Genomic DNA, 21,961 nt, shown 5'->3' on the forward strand with positions numbered 1-21,961 from the left:
GCTCGTTTCGCTATATCTTCTTCAGAGAATCAGAACACACATAATACCTAAAAATAATACAAAAAACACAATCACCATCCTCCATAATAAAACCCTAAGCGCGCATGCGCACTTAGAGTTTTGTGTTTCCTGCCTCTGTGAGGTGTGCTTCCGTGCCAAATTAGATTTTCGAACACTGAGACAGGGAGAACACGTAGGCAGGGAACATGCCGGCGACTCCCCCCCTCCTGCCCTCACTTCCCAACCGCTGCTGCTCTGCCTCTGATCGCCGGCTGTAGCGAACCTCGCAGGCCGCTCTGCACCTCGGTAGCACGTTCCCTCTGGCAGCGATCCTCAGTAGGCTGCTTTAAAGAAAGGAGCCGCATGCTGGACATGGAGAGCAGGTAAGGGGCACAGGTAAGAAGTGCTGCAGGACAGGGGGAGCAATGAAGAGGGACAGGGGGAATAAGTAAGGAGTGCTGCTGGGCAGGGGGAGCAGAGAAGAGGGACAGGGGACATAAGCAATGCCTCTGCTGGGTCAGACCAGAGGTCCATCCTGCCCAGCAGTCTGCTCGTGCGGCAGCCCATCAAGTCAAGGACCTGCATAGTAATTCTCTATCAGTACCCCTCAATCCCCTTTTCCTTCTGGAAATCATCTAATCCTCTATCTATACCCTTCAATCCCCTTATCCTTCAGGAATTCATCCAAACCCTTCTTGAAACCCAGTAGCGTACTCTGTCGTATCACACCCTCTGGGTGAAGAAGAACTTCCAAGCAGTGGTCCTGAATCTGTCCCCTCTTAACTTTTCCGAATGTCCCCTCGTATTTTTTGAAATTTTGAAAAATCTGTCCCTCTCCACTTTCTCCATGCCCTTCATGATCTTGTAAGTCTCTATCATGTCCCCTCTAAGCCTCCGCTTTTCCAAGGAAAAGAGGCCCAGATTCTCCAATCTTTCGGCATATGTTAGGTTTATCAGACTCGTCGCTCTCCTCTGAACCCTCTCGAGTATCGCCATATCCTTCTTAAGGTACGGCAACCAGAATTGGATGCAGTACTCCAGATGCGGGCGCACCATCGCCCGATACAGCGGCAGGATAACTTCTGCCGTTCTGGTTGTAATACCTTTCTTGATTATACCTAGCATTCTGTTCGCTTTCTTTGAGGCCGCCGCGAACTGCGCCGACGGCTTCATTGATCTGTCCACTATTACCCCTAAGTCTTTCTCAAGGCTACTCTCACCCATTACCAGCCCACCCATCGTATAGCTGTACATCGGGATTCTGTGTCCTACATGCAAGACTTCACATTTCTCTACATTAAACTTCATCTGCCATTTATTCGCCCACTCTTCCAGTTTGTCCAGGTCCCTTTGTAAGGGGGAGCAAGTAAGAAGTCCTGCTGGACAGGGGAGCAGGTAAGAGGGAGCAAGTAAAGAGTGCTGCTGGACAGGGAGAGCAGGGAAGAGGGACAGGGGGAGCAGGTAAGGAGCGCTGCTGGACACGGGGAGCAGGGAAGAGGGACAGGGGGAGCAGGTAATGAGTGCTATTGGACAGGGGGAGCAGTGAAGAGGGACAGGGGGAGCAGGTAAGGAGTGCTGCTGGACAGGGAGAGGTAAAAGGAAGAGAGAAGAGCTACTGCAGGACACGGGGTAGGTAAAAGGAAGGAAGAAGGGTTACTGCTGGACAGGGGGAGCAGGCAAAGGGTGATGGTGGACAGCCGAGGAAAGAGAGAGAGAGAGAAAGAAAGACAGACATATACATCTATTCTAGCACCCATTAATGTAACTGGCTTAAAGACTAGTAATATATATTCACTCTACCTCAGGCTGTCTAACCCATATTATCAACCACTATAATCACTCAACCTCAAATGGACAACCTATACCACTAAAAATGACTCCAGCTATTCAGCATGGTAGCAACATAACTTCATCTTCTGACCGTCTATGTAACACTTCCACAAAAAAATGGCACTTTTTAAAGGGAGGCTGATCTATCCATTGTTTCTCGAATACTGACATATAAAAGATTGGCTATATTAGGGGCGAGAGATCTGTAAAAATAAATTGTCTTGAAACAGAAAAAAATTTTCTTTTAATGCGATTTTACTTAACTGGTACAAAAAATCAGAAGGAACATCCATCAGACGCAGATGTGCTACCAATGCATCCCAAATGACAGACAGAGCCTCTGCCTGTGGTATGGAAGTGTAGAGGGATTTGATGTCTAATATCACCATGAACAGTGAGCATAGATCAGCTGTTCTTACACATAAAATTGGTGCACCTTTAATACAACATTGCCAGCCCACAGGCCATACTTTTGATTGTTTTAAAGTTACAGTGATAGATATGATAATTATTTAAATTCAGTTGTATCTGTTTTAAGATTTTATTTGGTCTAGCACCATCTTATCTTTATTCCCACTTTAGATTTTATATTATTAAAAAAAAACATTCGAAGACCAGGTTGGTTCTCTCTTCCGTCACTAAAGGCATGCTGTTATAAAAAAAAAAAAAAATTTAAACAGGACCTTGGCATTTCAGGCTGGAGTAATGAATTCATGTTTGAATGTTCTTATCTCCCCATCTCTTTCCTATTATCAATTTTGGAAAGATCTTAAAACTTATTTATTCAAAAAAACATGAAACACAAATTTGATTTTAATTCTTAAATTTTATTAATTCAGTTAAATTTTTTATCGATTATTTGATGAATTTGTACTATCAACCTGTATTCTATCAACAATAATAATCTTCTAAGCGCGCATACGCATTTAGAAGGCTGTGGATAACTGACAAGTGCTGTGTCCCTCCATGGCCGTATTCGGTGGCTTGAGGTGTATGCTTTGCTCTGGGGGGAAGACAGAAGGGGGCTACGGAGAGACAGTCAGGGAAAGGGGGCTGCTTTTGGGGAGGGGTGTGCTGGGGACAGACAGCTTTGCTCTTGGGGGGGGGGGGAGGGAAGACAGAAGGACACAGAGAGAAAGAATGACAGACAGACAGGGGGCCAGAGAGACAGACAGAAAGGAAGACGGAAAGCCAGTGTCCAAGGAGAGAGAGACAAAGAAAAAAAGACAAACAGACAGACAGTGGCCAAGGAGAGAGAAAAAAAAAGACAGACACCCACATCTATTCTAGCACCCATTAATGTAACGGGCTTAAAGACTAGTTTCTTATAAGTTAGAATGCTGTAAGTTTATTGCCTAGTGTTGTATTACTTAGATTTGTATTATTTCCTTTTTTAACATTGCTGTATAATTTAGTACTTCTAATGCCCAGTGCATTATTGTTGTGAACCGCCATGAACTGATGGTTATGAGTCCACTGTTTCGAGCCTCACCATGGAATTGAGCTTTCTTTGGTTTTAGCCCTGTTGTTTATACTTGGGGGAGTAGTAGGCTTTGACTTTCCTGCGGTATGTGGCAGTTTTACATGTTGCGTTTCTAGACTCGTCCTGGATTTGGGCTAATTTGATCTTGGCCTCGTTGAGATATGGGGCGTGGCAAGCTTTAAATTTTCCCGCAGCGTCATTGGACAATATAGGCTAAGTAAACCCTTGAGATGCAGCTCCGTTGTTGAATGCAAGTATGTGTAACTTGTGGCAAATTTATTTGATAGGATAAGCAGGTTTAGATATTTGAAAGATCAGCATTGTTGTTGTGAGTATGTAGTCTTGCAAGTGTGGGTTATGATGGTGAACTTGTCCGTCATAGAATATTTTGGGTGTGGGAATATGTAGGATTGTGTGTGTGGGTTATGATGGTGAATGTATCCGTTACAGAACATTTTGGATATTTGTGGTGTTGAGACAATTTTATGTCATCTTCCCCAGACTCGTTAAAGAGGAACAGAATTTGTTATTGCAGGATGGTTAGTGATAATTTTGTAATAGTTTTCCTCACACTTTTTAGATTGGTTCAGGAGGAACTGAATTTATCATTGTTAGACGGTCAGAAGATGAAATTATGTTGCTACCATGCTGAATAGCTGGAGTCATTTTTATCGGTATAGGTTGTCCATTTGAGGTTGAGTGAATATAGTGGTTGATAATATGGGTTAGACCTCCTGAGGCAGAGTGAATATATATTATGGCGATTGTGTTTTTTGTATTATTTTTAGGTATGATGATGTGTGTTCTGTTTCTCTTAAGATATAGTGAAACGAGCTCGTCAAAATCAGAATCAACTCTCTTTATGACTTGACTTGCTTGATACCACTCAGATAAATGGATTTTTATATTATTTTATTATACACCATAGCGTGATTTTGCACATTAATTGGAGGTGGTGGAAGAAGGCCAGTGATTAAAATCTTTGTCCGCATTGGCTGAACGGCCATTAGGCTGGCATGTGATTCGGACATAGGGTCCGAGGCCTTACCTCCTTGGGTTTGTGTGTTTTAGATCTTAACTTTTTGAAAATGTTTGATATTTATGGACATACCTATTGGAGATTCATATTTTGAATTATATTTTTGTTTTGCTTTTTGCAATTGTCGATTGTGGAATTTTTGTTAAGAACTATAACATGTTTTAAAAAAAACATGACTATAACATTACCGTATGTTTCACTCCATAAGACGCACCGGACCATATGACGCACCCTAGATTTAGAAGAGGAAAATAAGAAAAAAACCATTCTGAACCAAATTCTCCCTGCCAGGCTCTGCACTCAACCCCACACTCCTTGCCAGGCTTCCAGCAGGGGCAGAGTGGCGCACAAGGCAGACGTGAGCTTTTTGCAAGCCTTCATTGTCCCACGCTGCTCCCTGAATGGCTGCCGTCAGTTCTTGCAGGACTCATCCAGCTGAAGCAGTGGAACTTCTTCATACTCTAAACTCCACCAGCTCAACTGAACTTGAAGATACGGTATTATAATTTTTTTGAATGACACATCTTTAGTAGGTCCCTTTTTGCCTCCCTCTCAAATGATGCTACAGACAGTTCACAGCATTATTTATGGTAATTTTTAGTAACAAATTCCTGCTCCCAGGAGGTTACAAGCATTATTGCTGTACATGACTTTGCAGACTGCTACTACCCAAAAAGCTCACTTACAGCAAAGCCTTCAGGAACTTACTGACCTGAGCTAAAGCATCACTGCCCTCACACTGATCTTTCCTTTCCCCACCCCTGGGGCACCGTTGATAGGGGGGTGTAGCACCTCTTTATCTTGTCCACCTTGGCATTGCCCATGCTGATCACTTTAATACATAGGGACTTGCAAGCCTCCTTCTGCTTGAAGGTTGGTCTCCATGGCGATAGCCGCCGATTCTTTGCTATCCCCGCGGATGGAGGAGCATCACCAGCGCTCTCCTGCACACCAAACAGTTAGTGGAGGGCGGTGGAGCAGAGCGGGGCTCGATGCCAAACCCCATTCTGGAACGTGGTGAGGTCATAAACATGCAGGTCTCTGTTCGGCTCGGGGAGACTCACCTCTCCTCTATCCCTCACGCAAGTTTAAATTTTACTTACAAGGCCATAGGTGCTGGCGGGGTTGGCTTGCTTACATGGATAGGAAGTGGGAGGCAGTTTCTAAGTAGCAGCCATTCAGGGAGACAGAAAGCTCCTGTCAATATAGCGGTGGACTGCCCGGATTAAAAAAAATGTACTTGGGGGGGAGGGAGGGGTTTGGTGTATTCGCTCCATAAGACACACCCTTATTTCCACCCACTTTTTTTGGGAAAAAAGTGCATCTTATGAAGCAAAAAAATACAGTAAATGTATTTAATGCATACATTTTTGACTAACAGAAACTCTTTAATTACTTAACAAAACCAGCATACTTGTATTTCAGATTATTTCACAAAAATAATGCTGTTCTTAAGCTATCCTAATGATGATAATTTGTCCAGTTATCCAATAACTTCATCAGTCTCACTAGTAGTGTGTTTGATATCCCTTAGCCTTGATTACTGCCTCACATCTCCTTGGCATGCTGTCCACAAGTCTTTGGAGATCAATAGGTGCTATTATGTGATTATTATTGCTGCTATCAGCTCATATTTGCTGAACAGTTGCTTTGCTGCTACTGCTCTTTTAATATGACCCAGAGGTTCTCAATGGGGTTGAGATTTGGGCTGTTTCCTGGCTAGTTCAGCAACTCAAACTTGTTCTCTTTGAACCAAGTGAGGCATTGCCTGTGTGTGTGTGGCATGGGTTACCATCCTGTTAAAAAATGAATGGTTGACTGGCAGACAGATGTCTCTGTCTGAGGGCAGGACCTTGGGCTGAAGGACCTCCTTTAAGTATCTGTCAGCATTTATCACTCCATCAAGCACCTGAAATTGTCCCACATCATCTCTGAATATGAAGTCCCACACTATCACACTCAGAGGATGCTTCATGGTGGCAGTAGTACCCTGGTAAGCAGTCCTTACACAGTCGCTGATGAACATAGTGGACACTGTCACTCCCAAATATGGAGATTTGGATCTCAACGCTCCACAACACCTTTTTCCACTGTTCTGTGGTCCAGTTGGTATGCTCTTTAGCCCAGTTCAAACATTTATCATGCTAAACTGTGTTAGGGATGGGCTTTCTCTTGGGAATTCTTGCTTGCAAGCCTACTTTTGCCAGTTTCCTGCAAACTGTTCTGCCTGACACCAACATTCCTGTTTCAGCAAGTGACTTACTGATGTCAGTGGCAGTTAATTTCTTATTCTGTAGAGCCATTCTCACTATCCTTCTATCAGTATGAGGTGGTGTAACCTTTTTCTGGCCCCTTCCAGTCTTGTTTTTAATGCTTCTAATCCCTTCAAAGTGCTTGCAGAGTTTCAGTACCCCAGCTGGTGACACACCTTGACCAATTTTGTTTGTAAGCTCTCGATAACTGTAGCCTTTTATTTATCTTAAGGTTATGGCTGTTGCTCTCTTTTTAGGTGACCAGTGAAGTCTCTTCTGCAAAATTTAGCATACAGCTATAATTTTAATGTATTTAGACAATTAATATTAATTAAACTAAATCATAATTAATGAAAAATAGCAATTCAATTTTTGTTATATTACACAATGGACCTTTAGACAACACCTAAAAGCTGTGACAGAACATCAAAATGAAACACAAACAACCTATTGTACAATATGTGCTCAAAATCTAAGCAATACATATGAAAAGAAACACGACAGATTGTTTACCTTTTTGATATCAAAGCACTAAAAGTCATTCCTAACCACAAAATAAACAAAATTACTATACAAATATTACCAGTAATGTTTACTATACAATCAAAGAATGTTTATAAATATCATACTTTGCAGGATTAAATAAGTAATTTGAGCAACAGTTGAATAAAGTTCTGCGATCTCAAAAAACTTGAAGTGTTTCTACAATTTTGGTCACTAGTGCTGATTTTATTTCAGTACCTTTCATTGTATATGATTTTGCTGCAGTAGTTAAGGAAACAAATGGTTAGACTAGCTTTCACACAAAAATTCCTTGCATAAAAGGTCATGAGTATTTCAGTCCTCTGCCTGATAGTAATCTTGGATCTTTTGCATAAAATAAAACAAAGATAACACTTGTTATTTAAAATTTGCTTCAGTTTTGACTACTATCTTATGGAAATTGGATCAAAAAGTCAAATTTTATATAGAAAGCGTAATTCAATTGCTATAAATAATGGCCCTCTCCTCTCTGTGTCACAGACATGCCTAAGACCCCTCCCATAGCGGCCTTAAGCAACCTGGGCCAATCAGAGCCCTAGGCCCCTTCATGGTGCAGCCCAGGATGCACAGGGGAGGGGAAAGCCCGCCATTTTGAAGAGGCAGGCCTACTGGCCAGAGGAGGTGGGCATCCCTCCTGCTGGACTTTGTAAACCAGGTAAAAGGGGGGGAGAGAGCATAGGGATCGTCGGGAGCATAACAGCAGCAGGGGATAGAGTGGGCACGGGATGGGGAGGGGTTGCTTGGCAGCAGGGGGGAGTGGGCATCTCTACTTTGGGGGGGAAGTGTTGGGGGTTGTTGCATGGCGGCGGGAGGGATTGGGGGTTGTTGCATGGCAGTGGCAAAATTTTCTGGCAAGTATGAGCTGTCAAGCTTTACTTTCCTGTCAATGCCTGAGCCATTCAGTGCTCAGGCACTGACCAGAAAGTAAGGCTATGACAGCTCAGACCTGCTGGAGAATTTTGCTCACTGAATACCGCGTCCCGACACGCCTGAATGTCCACACGGTAGTGTCAAACTAAAGAATGCAGAGAAGACCAAACCGTAGCCTTACAAATATCCACTGGAGGCACAAAAGAAGACTCAGCCCAAGAAGCTGCCTGACCCCGAGTGGAATTAGCCTTGAGAAATTCCGGAACAGGCTTTTTCTGAAGAAGGTATGCGGAAACAATAGTCTCCTTAATCCACTGTGCAATGGTAGCCTTGGAAGTGCCCTCCCCCTTACGAGGACCTGCCAAAAGGACAAAAAGATGATCCAACTTCTGGAACTCCTCGGTCCGCTGAACATAAGAACAAAGGATCCGACAGACATCCAACTTGTGCAAATGCCTCTGCTCCAAAGAGCCCTCCGATCTTTCAAAACTGGGAGGACTACGGATTGGTTGATATGAAAAGGCAAAATCATCTTCGGCAGAAAAGAAGGAAACGGCCGCAACACAACGCGCTCCCAAGAAAACTCCAGAAAGGGAGGCCCATAAGAAAACACCTGCAGCTCAGAAACACGCCTCATAGATGTAACAGCCACCAAAAAGACTGCTTTAAGAGCAAGGTCCTTCAAAGAGCAGGCACCCAAAGGCTCAAAAGGTGGGCGCACCAGAACGGACAAGACCAGATTAAGATCCCAAGACAGAACAGTCAGTCGAATGGGGGGCCTGAGTTATTTGGCCACCCACAAAAAACAAACCACATCCAGAATAGACGTTAAACACTGACCCCATAACAACCCACGAGAGGCACACAAGGCCGCAAGCTGAACCCGGAGAGAAGACCAAGTCAATCCCTTGTCAAGGCCATCCTGTAAGAATTCCAAGATGACAGGCAGAGAAGTGCGAAGAGACCACCCCATGCGCAGCACACCACTCCTCAAAAATACGCCAAACGCGCACATAAGCCCAAGAAGTGGAAAGTCTCTGGGACCCCAAGAGAGTGGAGATCACTTTATCTGAATAACCTTTTTTTTTTTTTTAGTTTATTAAGTTTCAATTAAGTACAATACATTGTGCTTAACAGGTAATAAAGACCCCCCCTCCAATATGACCAATTATTATTGGAATTTACAGCAAATTATAAAGGAAACTAATACACCTTGAAATATAGCCCTCAATTAGAAAAGAAAGCATGAAAGAAACTCTTCTAGGACAAGTGGTTAAAACGTTAAATCAAAAGGAGACAGAGCAGTACTACTTCGGCTATAACTCACGGACGAGAATTACCTCTGGGTTCAATGGGGTGCTAAGGAAACTCCTTTACCTTCTGAAAAAAAAAAACCCAACACAACTGATCTGGATCATAAAATATATACTTATTGTCCTGATATGTTATAAAACATTTACAGGGGAATTTCAACTGGAAAGAAGCACCTAAGGAAATAACTTTATTCCGATATGCTAAGAATTCTTTTCTCCTAGTCCACTTAGAAACGTCAGGGAAGAAATATATTTTTTCACCGAAGTAGGAAACTTAATACAGCTTCAAAATCAAATTTTTATCTTGCTGAAAACCAAAAGAAACTATTAACGTAGCACAACCCGACAGTTCAATGAACCGCAAGGTAATGATGGAATAGAAATCTCTAATGCAATGTAATGATTCCAAAATCGCTAATACTTCTTGCGCTTCAGAAGACACATTCATTTCTTATAATGTTTCAGAAAATAAATCTTTTGCAGTGGGGAGAAATTCACTTACGGGATTTTCAAAATAGAAGTTAGAAAATCTTTAAAAATCTCTCTAGGTATTTTATATTTAGGCAAAGGAAAATTTAAGAGCCTCAAGTTTAAAGCCCTATTATAATTTCCGAAGTTCTCAATTTTAAGTAAATACAGAATTTTATCCGTTGCTTGTTTGGTAACATTTTAATGTCAACAACAGATTTCTGAATTTCCCCTATCTTCACTGTATGATATTGTACAAGTCTCCAGTTGTTTAACATTCGTGGAAACATTAGCCATCATTGAAATGAATCCAGTACATACCGATTGAAGATTTTCCATTGCTAACCACAGTGAATCCAGAGTAACCCGGTTTTAAGAGCGGCTTGAGCTCAGGAAGCAAAAGTCGCTCACACTCGGGTCTGGATTCTCCTCCCCAGTTCCTATCTTCTCTGAGCTCCCCACCGTTCATTGGCAGTGCTCCTCCCCCAGACTGCGATGTTACTGAAAGCATTGAGGCTTCCCCCTCCTGGGTTGCTGAAAGTGGATTTGCCCTCTCACTCGGACTTTCCCGAGGTCCCTCCTGGGGCTGGGGGAGGGTCAGGTCCTAATGGGCTCAGCAAAATCTCACTGTCCAGGCTGAGCTGTTCCTGTGGTTCAGTTGCGGAAACGCCCGATGCTCAAGGGACTGCAAAGTCGGTAATTGCAATCTGACGCGGTGTTGAAGTTGCTACCAGAGATTGAGGGATATTTCTCTGCCATCTACATCTCTTAGGCATCACAAAAAGGTTCATAAAGAAAAGATTTCACAAGAAAATAGCAGCACATTCATGTCCTGCTGTCGCCATCTTGCCTCTCCTCACAAGAAAATAATAGCACTAGAGTGGGAGCTCACAGACTCATGTCTTGCTCTGTCGCCATCTTGCCTCTCCTGAATAACCTTTCATACCTAGGCGTGCCCTTTAAAGTGCCAAATCATAAGACAAAAGGGACCTGGATTGAACATTAGAATGGGGCCCTGAAACAGAAGGTCAGTCGAGAGAGGCAGGGGCAGAGGATCTGCCACAAGATGACAAACCAGATCCGCATACTAAGGATGCCTGGGCCAGTCTGGGACAACCAGGATCATGAGGTCGGGATGCCAAACAATGTGAAGAACTCTGCTCACTAACGGCCATGGAGGGAACATGTACAAAAGGCCTGCCATCAGCCACAGTTGAACTAGAGCATCCAGCCCCTCGGCCTGTGACTAAAGAAGCGGGGTGTTTTGGCATTGACACTCGTGGCCATAAGGGGCTGACCCCAAGTCTGCACTATTAAATGGAAGGCCGCAGAACTGAGACACCACTCTCTGGGATCTAGCACGTGATGACTGAGGAAGTCTGTCTGAACATTCTCCAATCCTGCTATGTGGGAAGCCGAGACATTCAGAAGATGAGACTCTGCCCAGACAATGAGCAGAGCTGCTTCCTGTGCCACCAGACAACTCTTGGTGTGCCCTGATGATTGACATAAGCCACCATTGTGGCATTGTCTTGAGAGAACCTAGACTGACTTGTCTGTCAATAAGGACTGGAATGCTAACAACGCCAAATGGATGGCTCTGGTCTCCAGGATATTGATCAACCAAGATGCCTCCTCTGAAGACCAACTGCCCCGAGGTGAGCGACCAAGACACTGAGCTCCCCAACCAAGGAGAATGGTATCTGTGAGCAGCACCGTCAACTGGGGCTGATCCAGACTCGCCCCTTGCATTAGATGGGAGGACTGAAGTCACCAATGAAGACTGCAATGAGCCAATCCCCAGAGAGGAACAAGAGAAACTAGACTGTGCCTCTGGGGCGACCATCTCTGAAGCAGAGAATACTGAAGCGGACGCATGTCTGCCCGAGCTCATTGCACCACATCCAGGTAAGACACCATTGACCCAAAGACCTGGAAAAATCCTGCGCCCGAGGACACCGGCACACCATCAGGAGGCGAATCTGCGCCTGCAAATAGCTTACAAGGGCCTCTGGGAGGAAGACCTTCTCCAAGGTGTTGAACAGAACCCCAAGATACTCCAGGCGCTGAGATAGGGCCAATCGGCTCTTGGACAGGTTGCCAACCCATCCCAGTGACTGCAGAACTCCATCTCCTGAGCCATGACCCGGGTTCTCTCCTGTAAAGACTTTGCTCAAATTAACCAGTCATCCAAGTATGGGTGAATCAGAATGTCCTCCTTGCACAAAACCATCACCATGACCACCATAATCTTTGTGAACATCCTCGGGGCCATGGCCAGCCCTAAGGAAGCATATAAAATTTGATAATGTCGTCCCAAGATCGCAAAGTGAAGGAACCGCTGATGGGAGGCCCAGATAGGAACATGCAAGTAGGTCATCGTCAGATTGAGAGAAGTCAACTACTCCCCTGGTTGAACCACCAGAATGATAGACCTCAGATCTAGGATGGGCTGAAAAGTCCTCTTTTTCTTGAGCACCACGAAGTAAATGGAGAACCTGCTGAAGCGACACTCCTGAGGGGGCACTGGAACAATTGCTTTCAGATCTAACAATCTTTTGAAGGGTCTGGTGAAAAGCCTGCTTCTTCCACGCCACTTGACAAGGAGAAAGTAGAAAATGATCTGGCAAGGAGAGGACAAACTCCAGAGCATAACCATCCTGAATCACCTCCAGGACCCGATTGGACGTGATCTCTGCCCACTTTGGAAAAAAAACTCACACAGGCGGGCGCCCACTGGAACCAGAGGGGGCACTGGCAAGGAGTCATTGGGCGGGGCAGGCAGTGGAGGAACCGGCAGAGGAATTCCCAGATCCCCAACAGGCCCCCCCAAAAGACTGCATGCGCTGAAAGAAACAGCCCCGGGGGGACCTGGAATCTTGAAAGGAAGTGACCCCTCGATCAGGGCAAAGCCTGCGGAAATCATGCAAGCACCCTTGAGCAGCACCACTTCGTGTCAGTGGTCTAGCTTGATCTTCAGGCAAACGAGGCACTTCAGAATAAGTTAAGGTCTGAACCAACTTGTCCAAATCTTCTCCAAACATGAAAGACTCCCCTAAAGGGGAACTTCATCAGCTTAGCCTTGGGAGCCGCATCCACTGACCATGCCTGAAACCACATGGTTTGACGAGCAGTCACCCTGAGAACCACAGACTTGGCAGAAGCTCGCAAGAGGTCATACATGGCATCAGAAACATAATAAGCACTCATCTCAATTTTGGCAACATTTTTCTCTAATAAGTCCCTGTTATCAGACTCATGGTTAAGAACATGCTCAGCCCACCGAAAACAAGCCAGAGCAACCAGTCTGCCACACATCACCTGAACCACAAGAGTGGTGACATAAAAACTCTGCTTAAGGAGGGACTCCACCTTGCGCTCCTCAGAGTCCCACAAAGCAGAGCTGCCTTCAACAGGCACAGTATGCCACTTCGCGATGGCTGAGACCACTGCGTCCACCACCGACGACTTCAAGGTTTCCCAATCCCCCTCTGTGATGGGATACAGGCGGGCCATAGAACGCGCAAAGTGAAACAGGGCCTCCGGAACCTGCCACTGCACAAGCACAATATCCCAAATATCCAGATGCAAAGGAAAAGAGCAGAAAACAGACCGAATCCCCTGAAGCAAGTGGTTGACTACACCCGGGGGCTTCTGCTCGGTTCTTGAAATGTAACACCAAGAAGACCTGAAGAATCAACCCGTGGAGCTCGTCCTGCTGAAAAACGCACACCATGGATGCGTCCTCGTCATCAAACAGAAGTGCTGAACGCTACTAACGGAATCCACTCTCCCAAAAGGATCCTGGAGGTCACTCCAAAAGTCTAGGTCCTCATCGACAAAATTCTGCTCCTCCTGATAAAAGTCCCAAGAGCCCCGCGGCTGCTTGGACGAGAGAGTTGAGGGGGACAAAACTGGCGCTCAATGGGGCTGAATGGTAGAGGACGTCGGGGACAAACTCCCGGGACGGAAGCAGGACCTCCAGTCGCATAAAGATAAGTCTTACAAAGGGCTAAAACAAAATCTGGGGAAAAAAACCCTGGCGGCCCCACAGCAGGGGACCTAGCAGAAACCTGCCCCTGTCTCTCCAATAAGGGGGGGGGGGAGAGATAGGTCATCTGAGGCTACTGAAAAAAATGGAGGTGCTTCCCGCCAAAATCAGAGCCGAAACAGCCAAAAACGGAACTACGGAGGCCTGCAGCGTCTGAGAGGCCTGAATCGCCTCAGCTGCTAAAGCAGGCAAGCTGGCAGTAGCAGTAAGGGAGTCTCCAGCTACGTCAGTGGTAAGGGAATCCTTTTTGCCCTGACTGTCGGCAGCTGGGGAACCTCCTGCATGGGCAGTGGGGGAAGCCCGGGCTTCCCCACCATCTACTGCCGACTCACAAGACACATTCAGGGTGAATCCTTGGATGCCGGCACCCGATGCAGCCAAAGATTCCTCTCTGCTCCAGCCTGCACGAGTGCCTCACATCTGGAGCACAATGAGCACTTTTCCCCTTGTAAAGTGCTCATTGCACAATACATGACCTATCTAGAAGAAAGTGCCGGTTAGCAGAAAAATATAGTAAAATACAGCAAATTTAAAGGGAAAGAACCCTTTAGGCTGGCACAGCCTCAAGATTTGGGATTTTTTTCCCCCCAGAACAGACTCAACAGGCTAAGCTGGAGGCCTGACCGGTATCGGTGGCCAGGCTGCCAACTGATGTACCTCTACAAAAACTTGGGGAGGTGGAGGAAGAGGGGGGAAGGGACTCAACTCGAGACCTATCAGGTTTGACATCCCCGAGGTTGGATGGACCCCCAAACAGGACCTGTCCAAGCTCTGTCCAGCACCAGAAAGGGGACCAGGAGCCCTAAATAAATTCCAACAGGCTCTAACAAAGAGTCTAAATTTTTTTCCAGCTTACCACCTGCTTGGAGACTGAGCAAGGCTGATTTAGGAGGGGGAGCCTCAGCTAATATACAACCAAAGTTTGGTCTCAGTCTCCACCTGATGCTCACAGTGAGTTATTTAACCCATCAGTCAAGAACTATACCGGTTTAGAGAGTGACAAAGAAGTGTCATTTTCCAATCCTTTGGTTTATAAGTGGAATACATGTATATGATAACACTTTTTGACTTTATTTCATAAGCAATGATTGGGTGGGTATGCTCCCTACTGAGGATAATTTCCCCAGGAGCTTTATGTCTATGAGCATATGAATCAAGCAAAGTAACTTAAAAGAGATGATATATAAATATATGGATATTTGAATATCATTTTAATGAGAGGGAGTTTCTGGCAATTTATTTTGGATTCATCCATCATTTATGGACATTCCCTGATCTTTATTCAGTGACTTAAGTCACTTCCTCCTGCCAGCAGGCCTGCCTCCACAGAATGGCAGACCTTCCCCTTCCCGGTGCATCTTGGGGTGCAATGGGGAGGGGGCGGTCTAAGACCTTGATTAGCCCAGGTGCCTAAGGCCCCTCCCTTGGGAGTGGCCTAAGAGATATGGCCAATTGGAATCTTAGGTCACTCCCTCCTACCATTTTTTTCTCATGTGAAGGGGCGGCCTGGACATCTCTCCTGTCGATTTTTGCTAGCATGGGGTGTGGGGTGATTCCTGGTACTGTGTTAATTAGTTAGGGCCATTTTTTTTATTTATTTATTTATTTATAGGTTTTACAATTTGTTAAACAACAATGTATTGGTAATAAACAATTAAAAAGGAAACAAAACATATGAATTATCAATTCCACAAAATTAACTAAGCTCACAGTTCACAGCCTGGGTAGGGCCATTATTGGCAGGTGGAGGGGCTTTTTTTTCCTTTCTAATGGGGCAGATATTGTGCGTGTGTAACACACACGGCATGTGCCCATTAGAAAAAAAAAAAAAAAAAAGGTTTTATGCTCCAAACAGCTGAGTGCCTGTCGGCTCTGAGCATGCGAGAGTGTCACTCTCACAACGATGAATCAGATGGTGGAGTCAGGGTTTACGACGAACCTCCGTGTGAATCATTTGCATGCAAACCTTTTAATGCATCAATGGCTCCTTTTGAATCAGCCAAAAATTGGATCGGAGCAGACCCACAGTCTTACCAATCCTCTTTAGTGCATCTGGCCCTATGTGCCTTACCTATGGTGAACACCCCTCCTCCCTCAGAATTCTAGAGAGATTGTGATTGAATCAGTTGGCTTTCGGAAATTCACTCTCCTACCCTGGATCTGCAGGACCTTGACCAAAAAAATCCACTGCTTGCCCCCCCTTCTGGGAATGACGAAGCTCTGATCAGCAAGAAACCCAGATATGGCGGAACCTGCAAGCCCATCTTGCACCGGTAGGCAGCTACGACAATCACTTTGGGGAACGTGTGAGGTGCTGAGGCCAACTTAAAGGGAAAGTCCAAGAACTGGTAAAGGTTTTCCAGGACATGAAACCTCAGGAATTCTCTGTGGTCTGGAAATATGAGAATGAGCAGATAGAGCTCTGTCAAATCCAGAGAGACCAGACACTTCACTGGAGCTGCAACCGCTATGACTGACTGTACTGTTTCCCTATGACATAGGATCCACAGTGGATTTCTACTCGCCTGAGCCCTTAGGGTACACTGAAGTATATGAAGAATAAATATGCTTACAGCCAAATCTTCGGGCTGGACCAACTCTAAGACAGAAAATCTAATAGCCTCTGAGCTGTATTCATGACCTTGCTTGCTTTCTCTGGACATGAGGGAGTCCACCAAACCATAGGCCGCAGACCCTATCCCATAATAAGAATAGTACTAATTGTAATACCATTTTTTGCATTCACTTTTCATATATATAATGGTTAACTACAAAATTAAACTATACAAAGCATACTTTATGCTTCTCAACATTCATTTCTGTATCCCCTCTTTTTTATTTGTAAATTGCTTGGAAATACTGATAAGCATTTAATCAAAATTTTAGTAAAACTTGAAACTTGATTCCTACCGGAACACCTGGCTTTGGTCACATATGCAGGACACATATAATCCCTATGCAAATACAGGACTACAAACGAAACCCTAAGATGCCAGACTCTACTTGCAGTACAACACCAGAGAAATAGAAAGAAATTAATTTCTTCCTGAACCCTGCAAAATATAGACAGCAGATATAAATTCTCAAAACCAACACATTTCAATCACTAAATTGAAAATAAAATCTTATTCCATACCTTTGTTGTCTGGTGATTTTATTTTTCTAATCATCTTTTCCCTGTCTCTGGTTGCATTTCCTTCTGTCTGTGCTCTTACTACTATTTATCATTTCTATAGTGCTGAAAGGCTTATGCAGCGCTGTACATTTAACATACAATAAATAGGCAGTCCCTGCTCAGAAGAGCTTACAATCTAATTTTGACAGACAAGACATCTCAGGGTTGGGGAGATTATGGTAGAGGAAATGATACAGTGGGTATAGGTATCTAACAGCAGTGAGTGAGAGTTGAGTTGAAAGCAGTTTCAAAAAAGTGGGCTTTTAGTTTGGATTTGAATACTGCTAGGGATGGAGCATGATGGATTGATTCAGGCAGCCTGTTCCAGGCATATGGTGCAGCAAGAAAGAAGGGACGGAGTCTGGAATTGGCAGTGGAGAAGGGTACAGATAAGAGGGGCTTACCTGATAAACTGAGTTAACAGGAAGGAGCATAGGGGGAGATAAGTGAAGAGATATTGGGGGGGCTTCAGAGTGAATGCACTTGTAAGTCAGTAAGAAAAAGTTTGAATTGTATTTGGAAATGGATGGGGAGCCAATGAAGTGACTTGAGGAGAGAGGTAATATGAGAATAGTGGCTCTCATGGAATATGAGTCGTGCAGCAGCATTTTGAACAGATTGAAGAGGTAAAAGATGGGTGTGCGGGAGGCCTTAGCATGAGGTGCAGTAGTCTAAGCATGAGGTGATGAAAGTGTGGATAAAGGTTTGGGAAATGCATTCTGAGAGGAGAGGTTGGATTTTAGTAATATTACAGAGGAAGCGACAGGTTTTGGCGGTTTGTTGGATATGAGCAGAGAAGGAGAGAGAGGAGTCAAAGATCACCCCAAGGTTGCCAGCTGATGAGACAGAGGATAGTGTTATCCACAGAAATAGAGAACAGTAGAAAGGGGGGGGGGGGGAGGTAAGTTTAGGTGGAAAGATAAGTTCAGTTTTAGCCATATTCAGTTCGAGATGGTGGTGAGATCCAAGTGGCAATGCCAGACAGGCAGGCTGAGATTCGGGCCTGAATTTCTGTAGAGATACTGTAGATCTGGGAGTCATCGGCATAGAGATGATATTGAAAACCATGGGAAGGAGATCAGTGTACCAAGAGAGCAGGTATATACGTAAAAGAGGAGCGGGTCCAGGATAGAGCCTTGAGGTACACCGATAGACAGTGAGATGGTAGTGGAGGAGGAATCACCGTAACATACACTGAAAGTACGATGGGAGAGATAGGAAGAAAACCAGGAGAGAACAGAACCCTGGAACCCCAGCGAGGACAGCATGTCAAGAAGGAGGTGGTGATCAACAGTGTCGAAGGCAGCAGACAGATAGAAAAGAATGAGGATAGAGTAGAGTCCATTGGATTTGGCCAGGAACAGGTCATTAGAGACTTTAGCAAGGGCAGTTTCTGTAGAATGGAGAAAGCAAAAGTCCGATTGAAGTGGGACAAGAATATTATGAGAAGACAGGAAGTCCAGGCAATGGCGGTGAACATTACATTCGAGTAGTTTGGATAAGAAAGGGAGGAGGGAGATGGGGCAGTAGTTGGAGGGGGATGCAGGGCCTAGTGAGGATTTTTTGAGGAGGGGTGTAACTACGGCATGTTTGAAGACTTCAGGAAAGTGGAGAGCGAAAGGTTGAGGATGTGACAGATGGAAGAGATTACAGTGGGAGCGATGGATCTGAGTAGGCAGGTAGGAATCAGATAAGAACAGGTGGTTAGTTTAGAGGAGAAGAGAAGGTGAGCAGTTTCCTCTTCCGTGACTTCAGAAAAAGAGGAGAGGATTGAAGGGGGTTGTTGAAGGGAGGTTGACAGAGTGGACAGTCAGAAGGGGTGGTGGGGGAGGTGACATGGTTGAGAATTCAAGGTGGATCTTGTGAATCTTGACCTGGAAGAACTCTGCTATCATCTTGGGGGAAAGCAAAGAGGGGAAAGGAGGTGGGACACTGAGTAGAGAGTTGAGTGTGGTAAAGAGACAGTAAGGGTTGGCACTAAGTTAGTTAAATAGTTGTAGTATTTTTGTTTGGCAAGTGAGATGGTAGATTGGAAGGACGTCAGCATGAATTTGAAATGAATAAAGTCGGCATGTGTGCTTCATTTAAGCCAAAGATGTTCATCAGTTCGGGCACAGGAGCACAGGTAATGGATTTGGGGGGATCAATGAGGGCTGGGGTTTGAAAGGTCTTACAGGAAGTGAAATGGGAGGGGAAAAGGTAGTATCAATAGAAGAAGAGAGATTGGAGTTATAGGAGAGGACAGCTTCATTGGAAGACTTGTTTGACATAGTAGTAGAAGGGATGAGACAGTGATAGAGAGTGTGTCAGGGTTAATAGCCTTGTGTATGGTAATGATCTGTTGGGTGGGGGGGAGGGTGATGAGTTGTGAAGGTTAACAGCTGATGGTTAGAGATGGTAAGACTTGAGGTACAGAATTCGGTGATAAGAGCAGTTGGAGGAGAGGACAAGGTCATGGCAGTGGACTTTCTGGTGAGTAGGGGCAGTGGAGCACAACTGGAGATTGTATGAGGATGTTAGAGCAAGAATACTGGACGTATAGGAGTCAGGGGGGGTCATTGGAATGGATATTGAAGTCGCAGAGGATAAGGGAGGGAGATGAGGGTTCAAGAAAGAAGGAGAGCCAGGAGTTAGTCAGTGAGGAAGGAGGAGAAGGACTTACCAGGGGGTCAGTAAATGACTGCTTCTCAGAAATAGAGGCATAAATTTCAAAGGAAGGATAACAGTGAGATTGAGGCAGAAGAAGGGGTTGATATTTACAAGATGGTGAGAATAATAGTCCTTAGATAACCCTGGAGGTGATAAAGAAAAATGTGCTCCAAAGATAAAAGAAATTAAAGAAAACAAGATAAATAAAAGGATCAATCAGTACGGGCCCAGTGCCTTCGTTACAACCATTGGCCCCGGGCAGGTGTTTATGAAGTGACAAGCACTTAGAAATAAATCTAAATAAACTCTGCCCCGTACATCATATTATCCTTATGTTATATATAATTTGTATACAAAAATATAAATATACATTACAAGATAATCGGGAGCACAATCATCCCCAGGTTAAGGCAAAAGGAGAGAAAATCACCCCAAAGAAAATCTCCCTGAAACCTAATGCAAAAAAACACACAAGAAACTATCACTTCGATAGTCCACACTGCATGGGAACAGGGAATGATTACCAAGGCAGAAAAACGGTTTTTATTACCTACTAGTCCCAGAACCCCTGTCTTTTATACCGTTCCTAAGATTCATAAATCCCTTACATCTCCCCCTGGCAGACCCATAGTCTCCTTGAAGAACACCGTACTAGAGCCTTTGTCCCAATTTCTTGATTATTTTTTGCAACCCTTTGTTTGTCAGGCCAGATCCTATATTAAGGACACTTCTGACTTCCTCCGAAAAATCGAAGGGATTGGTTTTCTTCCTTCTAACAGCATCCTGGTGACCCTTGACGTCGTGTCCCTTTATACAAGCATACCCCAGATTGAAGCCCTTAAAGTCGTCGAGTCCACTTTAAATCAACGGGACACTTCTGACAGAGTTTCTACTAAGTTCCTGTTGGACCTAGCTACCCTAGTTCTAACTAGGAACTACTTTAAGTTCGATCAAGATTTTTTCCAACAAAATCAAGGGGTAGCTATGGGTACCAGGGCAGCCCCAAGCATAGCCAATTTATTTATGACTAACTTTGAGGAACAACATTTATATGTCCATCCTTATTTCCAACAGATGACTTGTTGGTTCAGATTTATAGATGATATTTTTTTCATCTGGACATCATCTATGGAAACTCTTCAGCTTTTCATGTCTTGGATCAATTCTCTTACAACCAACCTCAAGTTTACTTATACCTGTCATACTCACAGTATTTCCTTTTTAGATACTGAAGTCATTTATAATGAGGGCAGTCTTTCCACCAGAATGCACCACAAACATACCGAAAGAAACAACCTTTTATCTTATGCCAGTTGTCATCCCAGACGCCTTAAAGCGGCGATTCCGATAGGCCAATTCTTACGGGCCAGGAGGATTTGTACTAATCTTCATGATTTTCAAATTGAAGCCAGGATTTTAAGAGATAAATTTTTGAACAGAGGTTATCCTGAATCTGTCATCCGGAAAGCCTATTTACGTGCTCGTCATGCCAACAGAGATCTCCTTCTCATTCAGAAAAACAAAGAGACATCTACTAATCAAATTTGTGTCATCTCCCATTCAATTCAATCTGCTCTGGTAGCCCAGAGTCTACATGAACATTGGCATGTTTTACAGCTACATCCTGCCTTCAAGGATCATCCGTGCATTGCTTTTACCAGAGGCAGAAATTTATCCGAACATCTTGTTTCTTCGGACTTTACGATCCATCATTCTCCTTCGATAATAGAAGGTAGTCACGGCCCGTGTGGTCGTTGCTCGGTGTGCACCACTTCTCATCAAGGCAATTCATGGACACATCCCAAAACCCTGTGGACCTATCAATTGAGAGCGGTTACATCTTGTGTTTCTACATATGTAGTCTATGTGATTTCCTGCCCCTGTGGTTTAATTTATGTAGGCTGTACCAGTCGGGCCATCAGAGTTAGATTGATTGAACATCGTAGTTGCCTTAAAACTGAAAAACTAACTGCTCCTATGGTGGCTCATAACTTAAAATATCACCACACATTCGCCCAACTTAGGTGGTGCGTATTGGAACAAATTCCCATCACTTTTAAGGGAGATAGACAAAATCATTTATTAGTCAGGGAGAATTTTTGGATTTTTAACTTGCAAGCATTCCCCCCACATGGCCTGAATGAGAATGTTGACAAATGTTTCACATAAAGGTTTATTCCTACATTTTTTTGATCTTGTTGACAACTCCCCTACGTCACCACGTACGCGTTGCCCCAGGTGGGGCTCCTTAAAGTGTTTTAAAAGAGCTCCTTGTTCTTGGCACTCAT

General features: G+C 44.4%; 1 protein-coding gene across 4 annotated transcripts in view; it reads right to left on the bottom strand.

The window, feature by feature from the left end:
- The window catches only part of DDHD1 (DDHD domain containing 1), a 405,278-nt gene that overhangs the window by 7,939 nt on the left and 375,378 nt on the right, over window positions 1-21,961 (bottom strand). The gene's annotated exons all lie outside the window — the stretch shown is intronic.

Source organism: Geotrypetes seraphini, chromosome 7 (genome assembly GCF_902459505.1).
Source record: "Geotrypetes seraphini chromosome 7, aGeoSer1.1, whole genome shotgun sequence".
NCBI lineage: Eukaryota > Metazoa > Chordata > Amphibia > Gymnophiona > Dermophiidae > Geotrypetes > Geotrypetes seraphini.